Source organism: Aricia agestis, chromosome 17 (genome assembly GCF_905147365.1).
Source record: "Aricia agestis chromosome 17, ilAriAges1.1, whole genome shotgun sequence".
Classification (NCBI taxonomy): domain Eukaryota; kingdom Metazoa; phylum Arthropoda; class Insecta; order Lepidoptera; family Lycaenidae; genus Aricia; species Aricia agestis.
In genome coordinates, this window is record NC_056422.1 from 9,902,731 (window position 1) to 9,924,130 (window position 21,400).

Genomic DNA, 21,400 nt, shown 5'->3' on the forward strand with positions numbered 1-21,400 from the left:
TTCCAAAAACGGCATCCATGTCCACCAGCTTAAGAGGAAGTTAAATTTGATTCGTTAAACGTACAATTGTGTCGCAGTCGAGATAACGAAATAAACTCGGAGCGGAGTTAAATGTGAACAAATTTCGATCCGTCAAGGCTTAGGGAACCGCAGCCAGAAAACTGCGCGTCGAACGCGTATCATGGCGCATCACATGGAGGTAGTATTCAGGAATGTTGGAAAAAAATCAAACGAGTTACATCATAACGATTTGGCTAATGAATGGTGTTCAAAGTTTATTTTCTTAATAGAGATGATAGATGACGTTTGAAATAATGATACTTTTTATAAATTGATGCCGCGGTGCCACTGAGATTGAGTAGTTTATATTTTGCGTTTTAAGAAGTGTTAGAAGCAGCTGACTTATACAGTAAACAAGAAAATTATTGCAATGAATATTTTGTTACATAAAAGCTTATATGAGTGTATACTGAACAGATAATGCAATTTTCTATTACCTGTTTTTCGTACGTTATTTTCATTGAAAGACTTTAATTGCCGTGTATTTTACATTCTATTGCCCTATATTTACACTATGGAAGTCACGATCTCGTTACATCATTGCTTTTAACAACGTAATAGGACTACGCTGGCTTTCATCGCTCAACTCCGTACATTTTGGCGGACGGATAGCTTTAATTGTACACAAATGAGATAAATTGAAATGGGTACATTGTTCCGGCTTTCACTAATCACGTGACAGGTGGAAAGGCAACGGAAAATATTTCCGGTAAAGAATTAAAAAAAGAAATTCGGGGAAGGGCAATGTTAATAAACCCAAACTTACCTAATTATACATTGGCGTTCTTTGAAAGAGGGATCTTTTTTCATTACATTTGGGTGGAGAAGAAATAAAAAAGTACATAGCTGTCATAATGCGCATCTTAAAAACAAAAGTTTAGAGTCTAGACTATTAGGGTCCGGTCACACAGAAATAAGACTAGACGAGGTGTGATTTTTCTCATAAAATCAAATTAAAATTGTTATAGCGTGACAACACACATTATATATTTTTTTGCTAATGACAAAAATATGTAATAAAAATAAAATAATATAATATGCTATAATATGTATATCCATAGTACTCCACCTCGCGTCATTATCCTTTGGCTTTAAGTTTTAACTGATTTTAAAAACAATGCTGAAAAACATTAGATTGGGTGGTATTTTATTCTAATCTAAAAAAAACTCAAGTCACCACGTAAAACAGTATTGTTATTTAAAAAATATTTTCAATGAGTTACAGAGGGAGTGTGGAATCAAAAAATTTAGCTTCCAATAAGGGGAATCATTAATTCTCGGGCGAGAGAGACGTGCGGGGGAGGCGAGGCGAGGGGGGAGGATTGGCCGTATTACTGTAATAGCTTCTGAGAAAAATAACGGATCGATATCCGCCGTTTGTTGAGGCCGTTTGTCTGCTTTGATTGCGATTATTGGGTATTTTTTGTATGGGAGGCGTAAAAGATTTTTGAATGAGGTTGTGGGTAGGTATCAAGATTTTATACAAAATTATTTAGTACCGTATACCTTTTTGTTCACATTTAAGTTAACTTTAAGTAACCAGTGAAAATAATTATTAAGGTAAATAATAATTTTAGAAATGAAAACGTTGAAGGGTCAATGAATTTTAATGCAACCAAAATTTGAGATCAAGAGAATCCATATTATAAATAATCTATAAAAATTGAGTTCTTGTAAGTGTCGTAAGAACTTGAGAATGGCTGAACGGATTTGCCTAATTTAGTCTTAAAATAATCGCGGGATTCCAGGAAAGGGTTATTTTAGAAAGAAAATAATACGAAGTTCACGGGGTCATGTAGTATGACTTATCATACAATTACAGAAAAAATAACCCTACCACGCCTATGTCATATACGTCAATGCACTGGATTATAATTTCCGTAGTTTCCCTTTGGATTATATTTCAGGAATGTACCCCATATAAATCGTCACAAACTTCATATTAATTCGCGCTACCCCAAGGAACACGAAATAAGCTGTCTTGTTAAAAAGTTCCGGGAATTCTTTCCGATAATTATCCGCAAAACATCCGGGATGTTGCGGACTTCGTTAGTAGCCCCCCCTCCCCCCACGCCCATGGCCCCTAAGTAGAATTAATGATACTCTTTATTGAAAGTTCAATTTTTTGATTAGGGGAACACCGGATTACAAGGTATTTGCGTTCGGTCAATACTGCGCTCGTCTTGGTATCCCTCATCTTATTGACCATCATTTAAGCCTTACGTTTTAAATTTAAATTCACTTCGATTTGTTTTTTAGGTATGATGCTTCTTTTTTATTTTATCTTTGGTAGTCAGATTTAAAATTGTGTATTTCTGTTTGATTAGCACTATAAAATAGTAAATTATAACCATTATCTGTGCCTAATCAAGTTTAGAATAAAAATATTGAAATGTAGAATGATGTTTTTAAATTAGTGATATGATGAGAAATGACAAATGAATTTCGTGATGAAATGGAAATAAAAACGTTAGTGATTAAATATATTATACGTTCAGGATAAGCATGCTTTCAGCTTTGCATGTAAAAAGCGAACTTCGTAGTGATTCGTAGCTGCTTTGTAGCAGACTCGCTACGAAAAAACCATAAAGTTAATATACCTAGCGGAATAGAGATACAAAGGCCTGAGCAAGAGAGATGTCACTATCAGTAACACTGCGTGGTATAAAGAGACGTGTGATACATGACAACAGCACTCTTTTTTTGACGTCCAGTCGACACGTGCCGCACGTTGACAATTTAATCTCACAGAAATCATGTTCAATCATGCTTGTGTAGGTGTATACGTACCCATATTTTTACACACAGATGAAACCAATTTCTGTTTCGTTTGACAGCTCGAGATTGTTGCTCTATTCCGCTAGGTAAATTAACTTTATAGAAAAAACACGAAATTAAAAAATTATGTTTTGATTACGAAGAAATAGTGTACAAATGTATAAATAATGCTAAGGAATTCAACGATTAAGTATATATAAATAGTCGAGGTACGTAGCATTTTGTAGCAATCTAGCTACGAATAAGCTACAAAGTTTCTAAATCTAAAAACAACATGCCACTGCAGCTGCTACAAACCTCAAGTAATCTTTATAAAATATTCTATTGTATTGTATGTACAAACAGCCTAACATAACACTTGTGCTCCATTTTGATCTAGTACCAACATGGTCTACTGTATAATATCTATAGTATGTAGTAGGGTCCGGTCGAGAATCTAATTTCGTCCGCACCGCTCGCTCATTTGTTCAAATTACGGACGACTTCCGAGACTTACATAATATAATACTATATAGTGGACAGTGGTATACAGGGTGTCACAAAAATAAGTGATAATACTTTAGGGTTTGTACGTGTTCCTTATAGAGAATTCACTGTGAAAGTAGCAGCGCTGAAAGACCAAAATTTTTTTTCACTTTTGTATGGGGAAACTCGTGACGCTCGCGCCCTTGCCCATACAAAAGTGAAAAAAAATTTTCGTCTTTCAGCGCTGCTACTTTCACTGTGAACTCTCTACAAGGAACACGTACACACCCCAAAGTATTATCACTTATTTTTGTTACATACTGTATACATAATTCTGTATATTTATACATATTTTTATAAATCCATCATATTTATAAAGAAATTTGATTGAATGATTAAAAACCAATATTTCATATTATTTAATACAATATAAAGACGACATAACAGCTGTTATAAGTAATTATAACTAAGGATTTTACAAATTCATTTTTCTACTGCCAAGTCATGCCTCATCTCGTCTCGTTTCATTCTGACTTTTAATTGCCTTACTATACATTGTAGAATACTTATTTGTAGACTCTTAAACTCTTAAGTTCCGAGGCAATATATTCAATATTCGTATCAATATTATCGCTATAATATTATATGAAGGAAAAATCATAAAAATTGTGCTACATACCCAGTATTCTTAGAACTATAGACAATGCTATAGTTACCTTCTGTCCTATTTATAGTAGAGGGCATCTTCACAAAAACTAGTCAAGTGTCCACTCGTGACATCCGTGACCCATTTCTGTAACAACTGTGGCCCACCCGTGCCCCATACCCGTACCACGGTAATACTGTCGTACAGTATGGTAACTCTGACATATTTTTTAAATGAATACCTACAGCCGCACGGTACGTAAATAATAAATATGTGATAGACTAGTCACTAGTGGCTTCCTACGTCATTATTTAATTTGAGTTCTGTGATTCTACTCATTCTTAAATCTTAATCTAGTTTATCATTAAAAAGTTTTTAAACTAGATTAAAATCGATCCACCAGTTTTGTTGTCATTAATATCGAGTAGACGTCGTCAAATTTATAATATAACGTCAAACTTTATACTCATCTTTTACGACGGAAAGTATAGTCATGTATAAGTCTATTATAAAAGCTAAAATTTTTGCGCTGCGACCTAGACGACGACCACGACTATAGAATGCCAAGATGTAAGCCGGCTCGCGCGGCGTCCATTTGTACGAAGTTAAAATACTGTTAAGCGTTACCGTGTACCCCATACCCCATGCCTGATGCCCGGAAAACTAAAACTGAGGCCCCGGGGTATATCTTTGTTACACGATCCCCCATTGTCAGTGGGGCTCTTTGATGCGGCGCAGTCGGATCTGAATTACAACGCGGTTTAAACGTTTGATATTTCAATGAAAAATCTCGTCTCTGTTTTAACGACTCGTTACTATCTAGTAACGCGTCGTTAAAACAGAGACTAGATTTATAGTAAATTAAAAGTAAGTTAAAAGAGATGTTTTAACTTACTTTATTATAAATGTGAAAACAGCCCTGTCTTGCTGTCTGCTATCACTCAACGCTTAATTGCCGCACTCAGAGTGGAACATTAATTACTTAATTGTAATTAATTCAAATTTTTGACATAAGCCCCATACATTATCTGTCAAACTCTTCATTAAATTCAAGGTTAATCGTAATTAAATGTCTCTGAGTACGGCGGTTAGTCACTGAACTGATTTTAATGAAAGTCTTTAAGAAACTGCATGGGAAAGGATATTGGATAGTTTTTAAGAAGCTATTAAATAGCTTATATAGCGGGCTTTGAGCCCGGCGACCGAATCAAGAAATTCCGTAACGAAAAAACCTCACTCCGACCGGCACAGAGTGCGGCGTTGCCAGACTTCGGCACGGTGTTTGTGTGCGTGCGACTAGACGAATGTGAATTATAATTGGATAAGTTGATAGAAAATGTTAAGCAATAGCTTCACCGCGGTAGTTCCCATGTGCCACACGTATTTTGTTATTGCAAATTGTACCATCGAGGAAATTGATTCCTAGGCAGCTGACAGACCAATGTCATTTGGTCGGATCATGTCAATTCAATGTTAATTGTGATCTATCGGCTGGGTTGACGAAAGGTGGGGGACCTTTCGTCTGCTTTGGAATCAACTTCTCTGATAGTACATTGTACAATTCTTTTTTAATGAATTCCTGCGCAACCGAGTTACGAGCAACACTTACGGCCTGTTTCACCACTTTCTAATAAGGCTATCCACCAATTAACTTGACAGATCAAGTATGAAGAATCTGTCAAAAAAGTTGTGAATAGCCTATTAGGCACTTTATCAGAAAGTCGTGAAACAGGCCCTTAGTCTTATCTATACTAATATTATAAAGCGGAAGAGTTTGTTTGTTTGTTTGAACGCGGTAATCTCAGGAACTACTGGTCCGATTTAAAAATTCTTTCAGTGTTAGATAGCCCATTTATCGAGGAAGGCTATAAGCTATATTTTATCACGCTAAGACTAATAGGAGCGAAGAAATAGAGGAAAATGTGGAAAAATCCATACTAATATTATAAAGCGGAAGGGTTTGTTTGTTTGAACGCGCTAATCTCAGGAACTACTGGTCCGATTTGAAAAATGCTTTCAGTGTTACATAGCCCATTTATTGAGAAAGGTTATAGGCTACATTTTATCACGCTATAACTAATAGAAGCGAAGAAATAGAGGAAAATGTGGAAAAAAACGGGGGGAAATTATTTGAAAGGGCTTATTTGAACGCGCTAATCTCAGGAACTACTGGTCAGATTTGAAAAATTCTTTCAATGCTATATAGCCCATTTATTGAGGAAGGCTATAGGTTATATTTTATCACGCTAAGACTAATAGGAGTGAAGAAATAGAGGAAAATCTGGAAAAAACGGGGAAAATTATATGAAATTGCTTATTATCTTAAGAACTACTGGAGCAATTTTTATGTTATTTGGCAAACATGAAGAATAGGACATAGGCTATTTTTTACGGAAAAATGTACGGTTGCGTGAAATTCCTAAATTACGCGGGTGAAGCCGCGCGGAACAAATATTATAAGGAAGGTCAATTCTGTATATTGAATATTTTTGTACAATAATACTTGGGACGTGGTCTACTATGCTAACGCGGACGAATTCGCGGGCAACAGCTAGTCTTACATAAATCTAATGTGTGCTAGCAAACACTTCACACAAGTCAAACTACATCTACATAGTTTAACCTGTAGCTTAATAATCTCTGTATTAGGGTGTGTATAGGCATGTAATCGACAGGCACAACGCCGTGAGGCATAGCGCGTTGATTGGCTCGTCTAATGAGAACGGCCTAGCGCCTTTAGTGTTACCACGTCGGCTTTGTCGTTTAGATATTGAGTATCACAATTTATAATTGACAAAATCTATACTAATTACTAATTTACTAATAATATTATAAATGCGAAATTGTGTCTGTCTGTCTACCTGTCCGTCTGTCTATCTGTCTGTCTGTAACTTCTTCACGCCCAAACCACTGAACCGATTTTGCTGGATATACTTTCAGTCCCAGGAAAGGACATATATTATATACTTACATACATACTTTTTATCCCGGAAAATGTACGGTTTCTGCTCGATAACGCCGATGTGACTCTTTATTTAGATTCTATATCAGATTGCCATTGGTGCTAGGCAGTACCTAATGGTTTTTTGCAATTTTCAAAAAGGTTACCGTGCGGCGAGCATCCTAAGAAAAACATGGCTGTACACAATTCTAGTTTACTTCTACTTAGTAGCTAGTGCCTTTACCCTATTTTTCGACTATAAGTTGTCTCGCAGAAGCAGAAACAACTGCTGTCTAACTGCTGTCTACAGTTTAAACAATAGTTTAGACGCTAACTACCTAAAATAGTATTAAATATTAATCCTTTAAGGTTATGTTACACTTTTACTTTGTAAGCAGTAACGTAATTACGCTAATAATGTTTTATGACGTATTAACTAATTATTATTTATTTACCGAATATATTATACACAACATACAAAACTACATCACAGTTTATTTATCGTAGTATACAAGTACATTCGGTTATGACGCGAACTGGCGCGACGCCGCGACGATAAAATTTCACGGAACATAAAGCAAAAACATACCCCAGCGCATTACCGGCCACCGCGCCAGACCCCTGACTCCCACCTAGTGCCTGTACACACTGAAACTACTGTTTTATATTATGACCTGTCCTGTAATCCATACTAATATTATAAATGCGAAAGTGTGTCTGTCTGTCTGTCTGTTACTCTTACCTCTTCACGCTCAAACCGCTGAACCGATGTTGCTGAAATTTGGCACGGGGATACTTTGAGTCCCGGGAAAGGACATAGGATAGTTTTTATCCCATAAAAATGCAAGGTTCCCGCGCGATAAGCAAAATTTTGGCGCAACGGAGTTGCGGGCGTCATCTAGTGTTAAATATAATGTCTAGGATAGAGTGGTAATTCTTCTAGCCTTTTTAATAGCTAAAAAGGTTGGAAGACTAATTTTGCTTGAATAATTTTAAAAGCATTACCCTGAGTATCGGGATAAAATTAGTCTATGATTTAATTTAAAGCATCAACTACCGCGCAAAATTAGATCAAAATCCATTCAGCAGTTTTTATTAAGTAGTGTGATGTCCATATAATAATAGAACATACTAGATTATTATCATAATAGAAAAAAAAAACGCATTACGAAGAAAGGAAAATACCGAAAACCAAACAAGAAACATTTCAATCGCCAAAATAACATTTCATCACAGGTTACAATAATAAACTATCCTTATTGGTGGTGTTAAGACATAAAGTTTTGTTTATCACATCATGTCGCCAAGTACAAACGCGCCGCAAACCCACCCAGATCACCTCAAATATGGACCGCGCGAAGTGTCTTCCTATTTGGTTCATAAAATACATTTTGTTTGGAAGTTCTCGCGGATGTCGAACTATCCGAACAAACGTTACAGGTTTGATGGCGACGTATAAAACGGATTCATTAGGGGAATAACCAGCGAATAATAAATACTATGGAAGAGTAACCGAGTCAAAAAAGTGGTTCCACGATATGCACACCTATCTTCTATTCGTGGAACTTTCGTACTTTCGGGTCGAAGAAAGTTATTTATATATTTTATGCCATAACAAGCTGTGCCCCGCAGTGCTATCCGTTGTTTAAAAGTAAAAATAAATTATTATGATTTCCGATAAGATGTTTTGCCTTAGTAAAATGTAGCCTATGTGTTAATTCAGGATGTCAGCTCACTCCATATTAAATTATATGATGAAAATCAATTCAGCCATTTAAAAGTCTTCACTTTTAAATGGCTGAATTAAAACAAACATAACAAACATAAACATTCGCATTTATAATATAATTAGTATGACTAATATGATGATAGCCGTATTTGAGCCGTAGGACACTCGTACGAGTTAATCTTCTATGCTGCATTATATTTCGATGGGAATAACCTTATGACCCGCAGTAGTAATTATTAAGATTAGATTTGACGACTACTTTTAAGTTTGACTACCAAACTTGGCTAACTTAAGTCCATTTAAATGTGACACCATGTCTAGTTTCGTCGGAATATTATTTAATTATAATAAAATAATGTTAAAAAATATCAAAGGGCATAAACGTTCTATTGATTCGTTTCGCATACCATGATCGTATGTATATATGAAAATAATGTGATAATATGACTTGTTTATAGATTGGGTAAATAATTGAAATGTATCTTTATAAAAAAATAAATGACGCGCGCAACTCCTTAAGTTCATTTATCGCGAAGCAACCGTACATTTTTCATCGGTTCAGAGATTTGTATGTGAAGAGGTAACAGACATACACCCTCTTCCGCATTTATAATATTAGTATGGAAGTCTGGATTAAATTACCCTACCTACAATGAATACTCGTAATAGGTGGTCAAAAACTTTTTACACCCAACATTTTAAGGCCAGGTCAATCAATAAAATGTAACATCAATATTTGTGTGACGCAGGTAGCACCTCATCGGTTAACGAGCTCCTTCGAGATCCAGATATTATATTCCAAGACACGAACTTGCTGTTTCACATAATTTAGGTAGGTATAGTAGAACCATGTTCATGACGATATTTGTGTAGTCACCAAAAACAGAGTATAAAATATATTACAGCAAAATGTTACAGCAAAAAGTGTTTTAGTGCCAATTAAAAAAAAGACAATTATTAGATCATTTTAAGCAAAAAGTATGACTAGTTTGTCGAAAACTTACCTGATATAAAGAGTGGTTTGCAGTTTTTAAAGCAACCATTATTTGCACGCTAAGAAGACGCGATATACAATTAAAATCGCTTCTCGCTTTAAACGTGAACATCAACAAAAAAAAACTCAAAATATAAACACAGACTATATTAAAAATGGACGTTGTACAAAAAGCGAGGGTTCTATTTGCTTAGCATTATCCAAATTGGAGGCTCTGGGCTTAACTTGGTAAATGAGAGCTTTGTTGAGTCAACAGAAGACCGAGTGGGCAAACAGGTCCAGGTATCCGGATCCGGATCCGGATAAATAGGGTAATGCCGGACATTACCGGCTTCCTTTCCGGATTATTTCGCGGCCGTGAGTGAATAAGTAAGGGGCTGGATAAGTTTATGCACGTCAAATTAATTAGAGGATGATGGAATGTTTGGGGTGTAATTTTAAAAGGTAACTCAAACTTAACTTGAGCCCAGATTTTGTAATTATTTGGCGAAATTATTTGAACCATGTTAATCATTAATCAATTCGACTGTGAGCATTTTCACATAATAATTACCTATGGGTGGGGAACAAAAGCGATCTAGTTAGTAAATAGGACCTACATAAGTTAAACTGCGCATTTTAGAGTTTTTGTTTTTGATTTCTTTCAGTTCCGAGCAAAACTCTTGCAGATCCTCGAGGTATATAACTAATTACTAATTGGCATGTTTTGTATTACATCTTAAAATATAAAAAGAATGCTATAAATATTGCTCATAAAGTACGCTATAATTTTGTTTTTCCAGGAAGAGCTTCAATAAAATATATTGTAATAGAAGTAGATGTTTTAATAGAAATATTCCCTTGTAAAGTTGAAAAGAGTTCTTCATGTTGTTTCTTGGAAAAACAAGGAGCTTATATGGAAATCGTTGCTGTTATTATATAATATATTTTAGTAATATAAAAATAGAAGAAATATCCCCAAATAATAATAATTATAACTGTGCTTAAAATATATAACTGTTGATGATATCACAGATAACTAAAATATAGTTACTACGTAATTATCATATATTTAGCAAATATCTATTCTTGTACCTAGCTTGTGGGCTAATATAATATTGTGAGGAAAACATCACGACCTGAAAAAAAAAATGTTTGCGTTTTCAGTCTCACTAATGATATTTTGTCCACTTATCATCTATGTTGTATGTCAGAACTACTTGGACTTATTAATCTGCTTTCCCTATTTTAATATGTAATACGACTTTTGCATATTAAGACCCAATTCCACCAACGTCTGTTAGTGTTAACAGCTTGTTAAAATGTAATGTCTTCTCTTTCATTCATATGAAAAACGAAAGAGGTAACGTGATACTGATTCGAGCATTAACTTTAACAGTCGTTGGTGAAATTGATCCTTAATCAACGAAAGACTACAAAATTAAAAAATAGCACAGAAGAAAAACATTGTAATAACTCGAATCGATCACGAATCTATTTTGGTCTTTCACACTTGTACCTGGTTTAAAAAACCCAATGTTTCCTGCTGACGTCATCAATCTGTGTTATCGCGATATTTGTGCCGGGGAACCCCCGGGACGGCTCCGTCTCTGCCAGTTCGTTTGTTGGTGGAATTAAACGCCAAGTGACTCGGATATTTTCAATCAAATCCTCAATAAGGCGTTTAACCGATGACGATGAAATCTTTTCATGCAGGGTATTGGTTATTTAAGATTTTCTGGAAATCACCCCCTTATTGTATGACGAAGCAAAATTTTTGTTATTGTAAAGATTATTCTGCGTGGCGCGTTTGAGAGCTACCTTTATGTAATGACCTCTAGAAATTCATTGTCACTCTCTTCCATTATTTAGTTATATTTTTATGCAGGATTCCTTAAAAAATTGGTTTATCTCTTTTAAAAAGATATATTTACAGATGCACCTAGGGACACTATGAAAAGCCACGTATACCATTCTGGTTTGATAAAGTAAAACATAGAATGCATTTTTTTTTATTTAAAATCTAAATATTTACGAGTATGTAAAATATAATACATGTTGTATAATATTTTACATAAATATTTTGATCCCTTAAACAATAATAATAAGGGCCAACATTTTTTAAATATCTTTATATTCTTAAAACAAATAGGCAGCTAACAATCGATGATAGTCGGTCCGACGATATCTTGGCAATGCAGCAGACGTCGGCAAAGTTTAGACTCGCCTGCCCACGTGTCAACGTCGTGATCAGACCAATAACGACGACTACCTTAAACAGACAGACCGCCAATGCGAATTTCAACCTTATTGTCAAAGCATAAGATGGGTGAAGGTGCAGGGAGAAAGCGGTCTAGTATTAAACGCGTCACATTGCCAGAGGATGGACATTCAATTGCGTCCGATATAATATTCGTACGTTAGGCGTTTTATTTTCATATTTGCGTCTCCTTATCCATTTAATAAAGGTAGTTTTGTTAAATTTATTCATCGCCGTTCCAAATAATGCTTATCATTGACTTATAACTTATAAGTTATAACCATAGTCACTTTTAAACAGGTTAACTATTAAACCACTATACTTAGCATCACTACACCCATATAATAATAATCGATTTAGCGATTTAAATAAATCGTGACAGATATACAGACAGGTCGACGGACAGACAGGCATGTTGACACACTGTAAAAAAACATACATACATACTTTCGCATTTATAATATCAAGTATGGATCCATACAACTTTCGACCCAAACAATCGTCCAATTTCGTTAAGTGCTACAAGTTATCATCTTATTTGTTCGTATTAAATTAGCCGGCTGTCTGAGCAGAGGAGGTCGGGGGATGAAAGAACACGAATTAATACCCGACACTACAATATGCGATGACGCAAGGGCCCCTGATTTCCTCCCCCCGCCCCTCGCCCCCGCGCGTCTCGCTGACCCGTCTTCACGGGTGAAATATTGTAGTCGAGGAGACTGAGTTGTTTTAGATTTTTGTATGAAATTGTAAAATAAGGGATATAGGGTTTACTTGTTACACCATAATCATACAAGCTTTGGCTATACAGTGTACTTAATATGTGTAAAGATGCGTTATTAACGAATATTTTAAATTGCAATAGTCTGCCATATTATGACTGTCGTGTCTCAAGTGAGCACTCGCCCTAATATTACGCAATATTGTAAGAAAACGCATACAATATTATGATAATCCAGTGACTGAAAAAAAGTCGAAAATGTTTATAAAACACTGTTTTCTTCAAAAAATACTAAGCTATATTATAAACCGCATTAATATTAGGCTGTATTTTTGCTTACTTATAGTAAACGCTTTTTTTTGTCTGATATTGTACGTAATTAAATATTAAAACTTTAATAAAATCCTTTTTTTAACTTATAAACAAAAAAGTAGAAAAAAAAGTTATATTATGTGAAAAATATTTTGATGTTACATCGTAGAGCCACTACGTCGTAGCTCTCTACGAGCTACGCCGTAGACGGCAGCTCTTGGACTATAAGATATCGTTTTTATTTTTTCTGTCTCTGGCATACAATTTGAGTGTCCACTTTCCATAAATAATAAGATATCGTCTGCAATCTCCCAAAACGTATATTCGCCCTTGGTCATTTTCGTGTATATCTTTATCTAATTGTGTTTTTGTTATTCCCAAAATGGTGACATTTACTGAATATATTTATCTTATATCCAATAAAATAAAACAAAAAGGTTTCTTCTAATGGTGTCCTATTCTTTGTTTAAAAATATTATATAATACTATAAGTTTGTGCGTTTTAAGATGATATGCGTGACACATTATAATTGACAATAGTAGGGAAGTTACCTAACAAAAATTAATCGATAGTTTAAAAATTACGAATCACTTCGTAAAGGAATTGCAATCGAAATTATCGAGTTCTTACTGACATTTCAGTGGTGCCGGCGATTTAATATGGCCGCCCTTTTTTATCGATTTGATTTCGATTCAACAGAGTCAATCTATATTGACATAAGTTCCGTTTCATGCATATGACATTTTTCAAATGTTTTCGTAACAATAATTTTATACTCCAATTTCACAGTTAATATTTATAATTTTTATTAATAAGTTAGCATTTAGCATCTTTTCATTTTTATTCATTTACAATTATAGAAAACATTTGTTTTTGTAGATGGAATATAATTTATAACATTTTGATTTTTTTTTGTTTTTTTGTAAAAAAAACCCGTAGCAAGGAACATCAAAACTGTCACCCATATCTTAGAACGCACAAACTATAGCTGTCCCGGTAAACGTTTCTTTGCCATATTTAAAGTATTTCACCCATATTATTTTATTGAAGTGACTAAATAAGTATGTCACCATGGCAATGTCCATCGCTATCCCGTCGCACAAACAATGGTCGCCGTCAGTGTCGAGTTGTAATAATTTACTATTTTTTATTCAACAAATTCACTTATCAATATAAAAGGTAGATGTTGTCCGATTCTCACCCCTAGCTGATATGCTCGCTAAGATTCATGAAAATCGGTCGAGCCGTTTCAGAGGCCGTTCAACCACGCACCCCGTGACACGAGAATTTTATAATATATTAAATACAGCATTGTACTCATCACCAAGTAGATTGTAGAAGTTAACAGTTATGGTATATGTAGCATAGTTATTGTTTATTTGTTATTTTTGATAAGAATTTATCGTATACCTACTATAAGTATTGTGCGCATTTTTATGTCATATTTTGTTAGCTTTATAATAACAGATATTTAAAATATATAGTATTAAATGAAGGAAGTTTAAAATGAAGAAAAAATTGCGTAAAGTGTCCAGTTGCATAGCGAAGGATCCAAAACCCTCGTATCTCAATTTCAAATTCTCGATCTGAAAAACCCTTTTTAAAGTATTCCAAGAAAGTTTCTAAACTCAATGGCGATTCCCATGGGGGCCGATGTACAGGACGTATGGGTCATGTCTTAAGGCCAAAGGGATATTTATACTCCGGTATAAGTAATGGAATATACAGTAGACCACCTTCATACTTTATAGCCCGAACCGCGCATGCCTTTACAGTCGGTTCATATTGGAACAATGTTGGAATAATGATGCATTAAAAATATTTATGCCATTAAAATTAAACCTAATTTACTACAGAATATTCTTAATTGACAGATTTGCCGTTTGTAGTGTTCGGCTACCTGTTTCAAATTTCAATGGCCCATTAAAAATGCATTTCAATGCTTAGCAACGTCGTAATGTGAATTGACCCTGATTGTAATTTCCATTAACTTTAGACAGGAAAACAGCGAGGAATCATGTCGTGCGTGCGTCGTCTTGTAAAAACCGTTCTTATTCATCTTTAAAATAAGAATGATTTTATATTTTCATGTCACAACATAATATTAATAGGTTAATATAGAAAAAATGTTATTAAAAAACTTGTGCTTCGTGTATAATTAGCTAGGTACGAGTATATTATAGTAGTTTCAAAATTGTCATGCTACTGTATGTGCGTATATTATGTTTACATCCCTAATACATCCGAGAGGCTTTCGATTGTTAGTTGAAGGGTATGTCCCAACTTAACTGATACTTGAAATACCTACTAATATTGATACTTGATACTGTTCACTTTTTTCTAAGAAGCTACATTTTTGAATGTGATTGTTTTTAAGTAGATGTTTTGTTGTTTACTTTTAGTCCGGCCGCACATTGTCCGAAATTTCTGATCAGAAACAGTTGAACGTTCGCGCTGTCTCTTACATTTTGTAGTTATGTCTATTGTGGTACTGAGCCGAGTGAGTTCGAACTCGCCGGAAGGATATTTCGGATAGTATGCGGGGTGGCGGTCCGGCGAAATTCAACTGTTTCTGATCAGAATTCGGACAATGTGCGGCCGGGCTTAAAAAGGTATTGTATAGTTTTTATAAGTTTATAATGGTACCTATATGTATTATATTACAGATTTCACAAACATTCGAATGCTGCATAATCGTAAACGTACTCGATAAAAACATGTACAAGATTTCACTTTTACAGCACTCATGACGTTGCTTGAACGTTACCATGGTGACGTCACTGGCCACGTCGCGATGGCTTCCCGGTGAGTTATAGCACTTATTAGCTATGTCCACACTATGCGCTTTCGTCTTCAATTTTCATCAACTTTTTTCATTCAACTTTCGTTTTGGCGCATTTAATAATTGGATGCCTCAACGAACGCAACGCCAACATTGTCATTTTTTGTTCAGTTGCAGTGTCTGTCAGCTTCGCTTCGCTGCCTGCGTCGCGGGCATGCCTCACGTTCGCTGTTGACTGCGCTATAACGCATGCCCTTGACGAACAAAAAAAGGCACAGTGTGGACAAAGCTATTGACAGACCGGCGACAGCAGACAGCCATCGGCTATATGAAGGATATTTACTTCTATTTCATATGCAAAATGCAAGTGCATTGTTCGGGGCTCTTACGTTTCATAGATTCGGGTGTTTTCGTGATTACGACAATAAGCGAAGATTTGCATGCGCATTATTAATCTGGGAGTACTGCAGTTGTGAACCTATCCGGGTTTGTAACCAAATTACGTAGGTCCGCCAACTGACTATGAATCAACGTCCCTGATAGTACATTATAATTATTATAGCGGGTGTATGGAGTGATCGGTATGGGCGCGGTATCCGGCGCGGCGCCACACTGCATATTTGTGTCACACCTGTCCGCGTGAATGATGGTGTCATTACACTGCCACCCTGAGTACGAAATCGAAACAATCTATATAGACAAAGCTGTATATAAAACGTCGCCAATTATAAGAAATCATATACGAATATGTCCCTGCACAATTTCGCAACAGCTCCTATCGGATCATCTTCGAATCCGAACGAATACGAAGAATAATAAGAATACGAATACGGATATGGATGCGGATTCGGATGCAGATGCGGATGTGGTTACGGATTTGGATGTGGATATTGTCACTGACAAACAAGTGCTATATTATTTTGAAAACAGTAGGTCATTACATATTTGTAACACAATCTTGTGCGCATATTTAAAAAATGTTATGGATATTTTTCGAAAATGAGTATATTGGTGTATAGCTATACCTATTACGCGACTTTGCCTCTTAATGATGTAGCAATAAGTCATTATCTACCGCCAAATACCTGATGTATCGCCGTAATCCGTTGTTAGTGGAGATCTGAGTATTTGCGACATCTGAATTCGGTGCTAAGTACAATTAATGCGGCGCTGTCAACACGTCGCCTGCTGAACGGATTAATTTGTATACAAACGTCTTAGTCCCATATTAGTTCTGCCTTCATTATTGGTTGTTAGGAATCCGACAGGTTGACTATCTGAACTGGTGTATACTGTATACGTAATATGATGTCGAATGTACTGTAACTTTTTTCACAGTTATATATTATGTAAAACACTTTTCTTGCACTAATTTCACTTTATCCATACTAATATTATAAATGCGAAAGTGTGTCTGTCTGTCTATCCGTCTGTCTGTCTGTTACCTCTTCACGCCCATACTGCTGAACCGATTTTGCTGAAATTTGGTATGGTGATACTTTGAGTCCCAGGAAAGGACATAGGATACTTTTTGTCCCTGGAAAATGTACGGTTCCCGCGCGATTAATGAATTTTGGCGCAACGGAGTTGCGGGCATCATCTAGTTATCGGTTACGACACATTTATACTCATGTGTTATGTCATACGTGTTAATGTTTTGATAAAAATGTTGATTATTGTAAAATCTTACAGAAAGAGTTTTAGATTATTTCATTATTATGTGAGAATACTGATACATCTTACGTCGCCTTTCGTGGAACAAGAATGAGGAAGAAAGCAAGAAGGAGAAAAGCAAGAAGAGGCTTTCCCATATTATATTGGCTTCGTTTGGCTTTAAATTATGGCTTAAAATTAAAAAATAAATTTATTTCTTATCAACTAAGTTTTTGCAATTCTGTGTGCAAAGCTCATAAGCTCAATCGTTCATGAAACAATAATGTTTTTCAATTTTCGGTTGTTAAAATTGATCCTCTGATTGATCTGTGGTCGGCGAATAAGCTATCGAAGATCTTTTTGTATCCGCGCAGGGTTCAGTCGGGCACTAGAAAAACAGAGAGGACTCCATACTAATTTATAAATGTGAAAGTATCTCTGTCTGTGTATCTGTCGTCCGATTGTAATGAAATTTTGTACACAGATACTTAGTCTAGAAAGGGCATAGCAAGCTTCGTAAAACCTTTGACCCCTTTCCCCTTGAAAGGGGTCAAAGGTTTTATTAAGCTTTGAAATTTGACACCAATTTTGTTTACTAGATTGATTTTGAGGAGACCTTGCAATAATGTAGGCTATATTTTATCCCGGCATTCCCACGGAAACGGGAACCACCGCGCGATATAAGCTGACGTCCACGCGGACAGAGTCGCGGGCACCACCTAGTTGTATATATGACTACGCTACACTATTTTAATACTTAAATAGTTACAATATGAATTTGCATTTAATAATAATTTGTCGCTTTAGATGCCTTAAGTCAAAGTCCTGATAATGCTTGAGACTGTACATTAAATATCTTATCAGTGATTGAATGCAAGCAATTCATTACATCGGCATCTGTTATTACAGTTATGACGTGTCCGGCAGGCCGACGGGCCGGCGGGCCGGAGACGGCTTGACCTATTTCAGATATGCGACGGACGGACGGAATGTGTCAATCAATATACATAACTATATAGGCACGGTATTCCAAGAATTCTAGATATTTCTTGCTAGGGGTTTCTGTGGATATATTAAGCAAGACCGAATTATTGTCGAAAAAACTGGTCATCTAGTAATACAGGCCAAACTACAGTAGGCATAAGTAGACTGCTGCGAAGCGACGCAGCACTTGATATGCCCCAAAGTTTCTATGCGGAACTACTAGTTCTACTGTCGCGTAGTACAGTCTGGCTCATAACATAGTTTTTTTACAAAGAATATTTTTTTTAATGAAATAATGGGGCAAACGAGCAAACGGGTCGCCTGATAGAAAGCAACTACCGTTGCCCATGGACACTCGCAACATCAGAAGAGCTGCAGGTGCGTTGTCAGCCATTTAAGAGGGAATACACTCTTTTCTTGAAGATTTGCAGGTCGTAACTCGTATAGGTCTGGAAATACTGCCGGTGACAGTTTATTCCAGAGTTTTACAGTGCCCGATTCGTGTCGATCAGCAGTGTGCGGTAACCTTTGAAATAATAAATTGGCCAAAAGTTTTTTTAAAACATTATAATAAACGCAGGATAATACAAATCAACGCCTATTTACGAAACTGTCTCACCAAAATCAACTATCAAATGCTTACCCTATGAAAAAAATGTCAAAAATCTTTGAACACAATATTTTACTTATATAAATTGTTCAAAAGAAAGTCACTACCTAATTTTATGAACTGGCTTTCAGCCAACTTAAAGTGAGAGCAAAGGGATAAGAAACTCCATATTAAAACCAGACGCGATTACTTTTCATTTCAGTAGTTTTAAATAAAATGAAGACACATATTTTTCACATAGCTTTACAACAAAATGACCTTACCTTAATTCTAGTCTTGAAGTTTTACAATGTTCTTAAAAAACTGTATAAAAATTCTTCGGCAACTGGAATTTTCCAATCTGGTCTGACCGAAACAATATATAAACGCAGACGTGATCGACGACTTTAAAAGGAAATCTATCCTTTATCCTTTAAGACCTTGGAGAAAAAAACTTAGATTCTTTAAAGCTATGCAAATGTACAAAGGTCTTGCCTTAGGCTGGGGGTGGGCCCCAGATGCCCCAGCCCTGGGCCCCGGCCGCTGGGGCCCCGTGCCCCGACTGGACAAGGGGCAACAAAATGCCATCGCTTTGTGCCGACGTTAATCCTTTAATAGCAATCGGGCGGCCCGCTAATAGTACATCGAGGACCTACCCTTATAATCCTTTGTCTTATAAGCCACGTTAAATATTCAAGAAATACTTTAAATAATTAGGGACACTCGCAAGATAAACGGGACAAAATATTAGGAACATTTCGTGGAAACTAGATCCTACAAAGACGTAGCAGCTTAGCATGCTACATATACTACGCCGCGTCGTAGCACCGTGTATAACGTAATAATTCTATGATGCGACGCATAGCAGGCTCTTGTGATTTACTTCAAATCTTTAAAAGAGGTTTGCGAGCTTTAATACTTCTGTCGTGAAAAGTTTTCAGATCACATTGGAGCCAAGCCTTCAACTTATTTTGTAATTTAAATCAACATTTAGTAAATGTATCAATAGAGTTCTTTATTTTATAATTATTATAGTGGCTAGTTAAGCTAGTTTTGATACTTGCTCCTAGTGACCGAAATTCTAAATCCCTAGCTTTATTAACATCGAAGATAAAGAGGGTGTGAAAAAGCCGCGAACCGCTTCGAGAAAAGTATGGTACCTTTGCTAAAAAGCTTGGCTGGGGCACTGCCGTGCCCCCAGATTAAAATTGTACACTGAGGTGAAAATAATATTTTTGGTCAAAACAGTGAGATTTAGCGAGAAATTTCATTGAAATTTTCTATGTTTAAGCAAATTGTGAAGTAAGAGTCGCAAACCTTTTTTAAACATTTGAAGTAAATCACAAGAGCCTGCTATGCGTCGCATCATAGAATTATTACGTTAAACACGGTGCTACGACGCGGCGTAGCATATGTAGCATGCTAAGGTGCTACGTCATGCTACGTAGAGGCTTTGTAGCCAACTTCATGCTAGAGAATCTTGTTAATTAAAGCTATGCATATATTATTAAAAAAAATGTGAGATCCATGCTTTGGTAGGACCGAACGGGTGAACAACACTAGATAATATAAAATCGGCCAAGTGCGAGTTGGACTCGAGCACGAAGGGTTCCGTTCGTTCATTAAAAAGCAAAATTAGGTAAAAAATGTGTTTTTTTTTTGTATGGAAGCCCACCCTAATTATTTATTTTACAACTGAGTATTTTGTGAACATTTCAATTGCCTACATATTGCCATTATTATAAAGATATCTATATCGAGCATAAAATAGCAAAAAAAATACGTTTATTGTATGGGAGCCCCACTTTAATATTTAATTTATTTTGTTTTTAGTATAAATTATTGTTATAGCGGCAACAGATGTACACAATCTGTGAAAATTTCAGAAATCTAGCTATAGCGGTTCTTGAGATACAGCCTGCTGACAGACAGACGGACAGACAGACATTTAAGTCTTAGTAATAGGGTCCCGTTTTTACCCTTTGGGCATGGAACCCTAATAATAGAGTTTAAATGTGCACTGCCTCTTCCGATGTTAAATGGCTTACTGGAAAATGCAGCACTCGTCACGTTGCATTGTTAACTGACCCTTAGAGATTAATATTTTCATCGCCGCTATATGTAACTGCAATTTGTGCGATCGCTAGGGTCCACCGCGCATATATCATTAGGCTCCCATAACTCACACACACACTTCTGTATTTATCATTTCTTTGTCAGCCCTAGTGATTTATGCGAGAGGCAGCCCTGAGCCCTCGGGCCCTCCGAGACGGACTTATAACTCAACAAGCGTATTATTTATATCCCCTCCTCGCACTATCGTTTTGACAGATAGTTTTTTTTATTGTGTTGAAGTAGGTCAAAGAACTTAAGATAGATAAGAAATGTACAATAACCCTTGAATACTCGTAGTCATGATGAGTAAAAAAAGCTGACGCTTCAAAGTTGTTTTGCTAATAAGTACTAGTAATCGCCCAATGGTCGAAATTCGATCTAATTATCTTCT